This window comes from Fukomys damarensis, unplaced genomic scaffold, assembly GCF_012274545.1.
Source record: "Fukomys damarensis isolate Sample0158 unplaced genomic scaffold, DMR_v1.0_HiC HiC_scaffold_13, whole genome shotgun sequence".
Lineage (NCBI taxonomy): Eukaryota > Metazoa > Chordata > Mammalia > Rodentia > Bathyergidae > Fukomys > Fukomys damarensis.
In genome coordinates this window covers 1,480,158-1,486,450 of record NW_022900925.1, presented here as the reverse complement: position 1 = coordinate 1,486,450, position 6,293 = coordinate 1,480,158, and the positions used below count along the sequence as shown (strand labels likewise).

At 40.9% G+C, this 6,293-nt stretch overlaps 1 protein-coding gene across 1 annotated transcript in view; it reads left to right on the top strand.

Annotated features, from left to right (window-relative positions):
• The window catches only part of Akap10 (A-kinase anchoring protein 10), a 71,737-nt gene extending 66,474 nt beyond the window's left edge, over nucleotides 1–5,263 (top strand). Inside the window, exon 17 of the transcript XR_004516931.1 lies at nucleotides 2,660–5,263. The gene's annotated coding sequence lies outside the window, so the exon portion shown is untranslated. The remainder of the gene's footprint in view (nucleotides 1–2,659) is intronic.
• Nucleotides 5,264–6,293: the final 1,030 nt, after the last annotated feature.

Below are 6,293 nucleotides of genomic sequence, written 5' to 3'. Positions count from 1 at the left end.
ATATATATTAACTCATTTTCTTTTAACAAAATATTTCCATCCATTTCATATTGTTTCAGACTTTAAGAGAAAAGCAATATAAAGGTTTAGAATAAAATGTGGTTTTAGGTGAGTCTTGCTGCCTCTGCATGTTTTGAAGTAACAATTTCTGTAAGACTCTAGGCTGTTTAAACTAGTGGTTTCTGTTGAGATAATTTCTATTCATTTCTGAGCATACATTTTGTGCTTCTGAGTTACAGATACCAGTAGTTGTAATCTCTTAGAAAATAACAAGTTTGAGACGTGGTCTGGTATGACCTGTTGTGAGACATAAAAGCAGTGTGGCCTGAAATTATTAGTCAGATTTAATATATGATCTAAACTAGATCCTTGTACTCATTTTAAAACTGGAAGTGGATTGAGCACTCATGTTCCAGGTGCCATGTAGTGTACCCACAAAATGTGATGCTCTGGTGAGTTCTTTATAAGGTCAAGGAATCATATGAAAACTTTCCATCCTTATCAGATCATTGACATCAACATAAATTATTTAAAAAGTAAAATATTAGTGAGAAAGTGATACCTTTTGTAACTTGGAGTGTCTTTGTCACTCTTGTAAGATTTGATGAGTATAAAGCAAATGTCAACCAAATCCAGTGATGAGCAATAAACCAGGGAGCAAATTTTTGTAGCTCTTTCTCTTTGGGTTTCAATATTCAGCAGAGCTTTGTGGAAATGTAAATGTAAATGTAAACTAGAGCTTTGACTAGTTCAATAGAAATTTGGAGGGGAAGGTCATTCTGAATTGTAGAAAATTATAAACTTCATTGTTTAAGTACTAAGAGCTAAGCACTTGCTGATACAGCTGATTTCTCTTAACAACACAGTTTGGGGATTTGCCTGACTCAAAAATAATTCCTCCCACCTACTCCTACAGGAGTGAAGGCCATATTTGTGCACAGTGATCTTTTTTCTCTTACTATCTCCCCTACCTTCCAGTTGATTGGACCAAGGTAGAACTGATCTAAAAAGGCTCAAGGCAGTTCTTTAACTTGAGAATTTTGCATGAGGATGAAAAGCTACTAGTCACAGTTTGGGATGATGCCTTGGATGGGCCACTCACAGAGGCAGGAGCTGGCACTGTGTGGACAAGCATGAGAGAACTGCTGCCTTGGTAACCCTGAGGACTCCCTTGGTCTTGGCAGCCAGTCCTGCATCCTTGGCTTGGCCATCACTCATCCCTCGTATTCATAGAATGAATTTTTATTTTTAAAAAATCAGCCTGAAGTGAATTTTTATTACATGGAATCAAAAGGACCTTGACTAAAGGGCTGCCACACTACTCTGATTCCTAGTGATTTTATATGCTCAACACTTGTGCAAAATACTGCTGAATTCTGGAGAAGAATTTTTCTCCAGTGCTAAATCTTTAGTCATTTTGTGTGTTCCCTCAAAATGGAACCCTACCCTAATGGAACTAAAATGCACTCCCTCCAGGTATTCAGAAGGCTGAGGCAGGATGTCAGTTCAAGGTCATCTTAGGGAACTTATTGAGACCCTGTCTTAAATTTTTAAGAAAAGGGCCGGGGATTTAGCTCAGCTGTTCTGCTGCCTGCCTCACAAGCACAAAGGACCCAACTTCAATCCCCGGTACCAAAAAAAAATAAGCCAGAGGGTGGGGGGGAGCCTGAGAATATAGCTCAGGGTTTCTTGGGGTCAACTTCTAATATAGGAAATGAGGAGGGAGAGAAAACCCTCCTTTTTGTAGTGAGGAATTATTCAGGTCTTTATGCTTACCACATTCTACTGAAGGATAAATATGATCCCTACTCTTAGCAGGATAATAAACCCAGAAATGGAATATCTGTTACTGAGTAACTAATGTTTAAAATGGGAAGAGGGGTTAACTGTTATAAAATCTATAAATGCTAATCACTTCTGTGTATTAAGCTAGATCTCTGGCCTTTGGCTGGAGGCATAAAGTATGGAGTAAACCTCAGTAAATCCTTCAAAATTACAAACTTGGTGGTGGGGTTGGGAGGTACTCACACTACAGTAAATTTCTAAGTCCCTTTGAGGTGAGTACTGAAGAAACCTCTCTCTGCTTGAGCAGGGAAAGGAATACTGTGGATTCTGGACAGGTGGGGATGCCAAGGAAGGGCATTGGAGGGGACTGGTGTTAGCAGAGACCCTGAGGATATTCATGTTCAGGGACGGTTTCTACTATCTACTTACCTGGCACAGGGGAAAGCAAATATTCTTGTGATTATTTTATGCAAACAAGTATTTTTTCAGTCTGTTGCTTTCAAACTACCTGCCTCTGGTGCAGTCAGGATGCCACAGAACTTACCTGGAGTCAGCGAGCCTCTTGCTTAGGGATGATGGTACATCCACAACCCCTGGGCACCACTGAGGCATCTGTAGGACTGGGCCCTGAAGTTTCCCTGAGCACAGGGTATGAGCCCAGGATGGAACATGTGGGTCCTTTTTGCCCAGTCTGTCTATGGTGGGTGGGCAGGTAACCTGCAAAGGAACTGAGATTTAGGAAGGAGCAAGTGAGACATGAAGATTGTGCCGATTGTGGCATTTCCCCAGGCTTTAGATTTCTAAGTCCTCATTTGTGAATGTGACCTTCATCTTATCTCTGAATGACCCTAAACTGTTCTCTGTATCATCATAGGAACTCTTCATGCCATACAACAGGCTCTTAGCTGAAACTCCTGGCCAGCACTTAGCTCTTCAGAGAAACATAGCTCCAAATGGTGGGTCAAAGCCCAGAAGCTCACCAAGGCTACCAACACATCCAGCCAGATTTTAGCTTTGCTTCTCTTACCAAGGAGCAGCCATTGTTCCTTTAATTACAGAACTATTGGTTTAATAAATGTACACCCTGTGCGTGTCAAGCATTATTTACAGTACAGGGACACGGAATAAAACTTCCAGGCCTCTTAGAGCTACTGAGGAGGAGCTGGAAATTAGAAATTACATCTAAAATATGTGCTGGGCTGGACATGTCAGTGGGAGAGTACATGTGTAGGATGCATGAAATTCCAAGTTCAAAAACACTGAAAAATTAATAAAATATGTTCTGGTATTTTTTATTTGGGATGGCCTTTTGAACGCATGATGTAACCTTTTTACACCTCTTCCTCATGGCAACTGAAAATCAGCTGGCTCTTGGCTGAGCTAATAGGGAGAATGTAGTTTGGAGAGAGTGGGACAGAGGAACTGAGGGAGCATTACCCTCTTCACCCTCTCAGCCTCAACCTTCCGCAAGGACTAGTTGCTGTGGCATTCCATTTATTTACACTTAGGTGTTGATGAAAGTGTCAACATCTTGATGTCAGACCATCAAAGTGAGTCTCTGAATAAGACAAAGTATAGAAAAGTTCGCAGGATCAATCTTAGCTCTCTGCAGAGTTTTGGTGCATGTTAATTCTCAGAGCAAGGAAAATAATATGAGGTTATGTGCATGTGATATGAGATCATGGCCTTAAGGTTTTAAGCTAATTCCATTAAGTGATGAGCTTCTTGTAAGTTGTACTTTAATAATAATAGCCAGCATAATTGAGTACTATCTTATCTGATCCATATAACATTCTTACAAGGTTAAATGCTTGTTTTTTTCTATCATAAATGAGGATGCTGAGGCTTGCCAAATAAAGGAATTTTTCTAGGATCTCATAGCTAAGAATCAAACCCAAGCAGCAAGGCTGCTGCTCACCCACTGTTGTGTCAGACTGTAATGTTTGTTCATCTTTCTTTTATTTTGCCATACTGGTCAGTATTTACCACAGACTAATACAGCAGAGGTTAGAGGCTTAAGAAAAAATTAGTGGGTTCTGGCTTTAAAATGTAAAACACCCTATCCTTTATCTTCAAGCAATAGTTCTTTTAACTTTCATACACATCTGGATCTCCTGAAAAACTTGTTAAAACAGAGTTCCTGATTTAGTAAATCCGGGGTGGTGTCAGAATTTGCATTTCTAACAAATTCCCAGATGATGATGTTGATGCTGTAGTCATCAGTACTTGTTATTTTCCCAGCCTTTGCTGCAGACAGGGTCCGTGGAATATTCTTCCAGGACCGAGGCTTCAGGCTGTTGGGATAATACCCAGGGTCCCTGTGAAACCCTTTGCACAGATCCTGCCTGGTCCATTTCCTCCATTTGCCTCCCAAATCCTTGATGACACTTGCCCTGTGAGATTCTGACCATGCCTTTCTTGACCTATTTCTCCTTTGCTGATCACCTTTCCAAGTCCCTCCCATAGGATGCTCTTGATACATCTTCCTTTTCTTCTTTTCCTCCTTCTTGCTCTCAGGTCCCTCTTCCTGCACCTGTTTCCCAAGACCTGTTATATGCCTGTTCTAGCTGCTAGGGAATACAGCAGTGTCCAGGGCGGACATACTACCTGTTTTCCTTGCAGTCTTGAAAACATAATCACAACTCATTATGATGATTATTGTGAGAGAAAGAAACCTGTTGGGGGCAATTTAAGGGAATTTTCCCCCACCCCCTTCCCGGCCATCTCAGTTTTTCTCCAGGACCTCCTCATTCTGCACATCTCTTTAACTCAGAATACCATTTCTTGGGGCCAGGGATGTAGCTCGGTGGTACTGTGGCCACCTGGCAAGTGCAAGGTTCTGAGTTTGATCCTTGATATGGGGGGGGTGCCATTTTTTCACAACCCTGACACATGTAGGCCTCTCCCACCCCCCAGACTCCCCAACTAGACAAGGACTCCAGGTTAGCCTTGTCCACAAGCCCCTGTGCAGGACTTTGCTCCACATCCTCATTCAAACCCTTGTTACCTGGGGAGGCTGTCCCCTCCCATCAGCTTTCTTCACTCCATTCCCACCCCAGGAAACATTGCTGCCCATGGTGATCTGCCCAAAACCTAGCCTCCAACTTTGGTCTCTTGGTATTTTACTCTCCAGTGACCCCCATAACTGGTTGGTTGTCATTTCTTGCAACTATTCTACCTCTGGCTGCTCCTCACACATTGTAGTCTACCAGCCTAAAAAGCAAGACAAGTTTTTTATGGTTATTGTTTCTCCTATTGGAATGAGTTAGAAGGGAATAAGAAAAGTCATTATTCTAGAAAGATATTCCCTCATACGTCGAGTAAGGTTTTGCAAACTAGCCTTTCAAAAAGCAATTCAAAAGCAATAAGTATGTGGTTCTGTTGCAAGGATTAGAAACGTATACCTACACGGTAGCCAGGCGTGGTGGTGCACACCTGTAATCCCAATACTTGGGAGGCTCAGGCAGGAGGATCACTGAGTTCGAAGCCAGCCTGGACTACATAGTGAGTTCCAGGTCAGTGTCAACTACATAGTGAGACCCTGTCTTAAAAACCAAAAAAAGAAAAAAAAGGAAACATACACCTGCACAATAAACGGGCTGAAGGAAGATGGTCCTCATGTGACAATTTGGGTCAAGCTTTCCAGTGAAAGTGTCAGGCATAGAATTTGAAAGTGCTGCATTTCTGGCTTCGGGTGTAGTTTAGTGGTATCGTGCTTGCCTAGCATGTGTAAGGCTCTGGGTTTAATCCTCAGATTTGCCAAAAAAGAAAGTACTGCCTCTCAAACAAATTAGACTTCAAGAAAGTCTGGCTGTAGATATTATGAAGACATTGATACATAAGATGCTTGTGGAGAATTTAAATAAAATTGTTACTTGAAATGTGCAAATGGGAAAAAAGCAATATTTTGTATTACTGTATTATTGTAATACTGTTATTTTAAATAAGCATGTGTAATAAAATAAATTAGATATTATAAATAGATACCTGACTATTTGATCAACATTCCCAAAAGGTTAAATACTCAGATTGATACCTTAATGTAAAATAAAAAATTTATATTTCTTCTGAAGCATGGTCTTGCCATGTTCCCCAGGTTGGTCTTGAATTTCTGGGCTCAAGCAATCTCTCTGTGTTGTGACTATAGGTGCATGCCACCATGCCTGACTGGAAAATTTTTTTTCACTAGGAAAATAGGGATTTGCCTTAAGTACAGAATCATACTCAGATTGATACCTTAATGTAAAATAAAAAATTTATATTTCTTCTGAAGCATGGTCTTGCCATGTTCCCCAGGTTGGTCTTGAATTTCTGGGCTCAAGCAATCTCTCTGTGTTGTGACTATAGGTGCATGCCACCATGCCTGACTGGAAAATTTTTTTTCACTAGGAAAATAGGGATTTGCCTTAAGTACAGAATCATCTGTATATGTGATAAATTCCTTGTTATCTAATGAATAAAGTCCTTTTTTTTTTTTTTTTTTTTTTTTGTTCTTTCCCCCCCCGGGG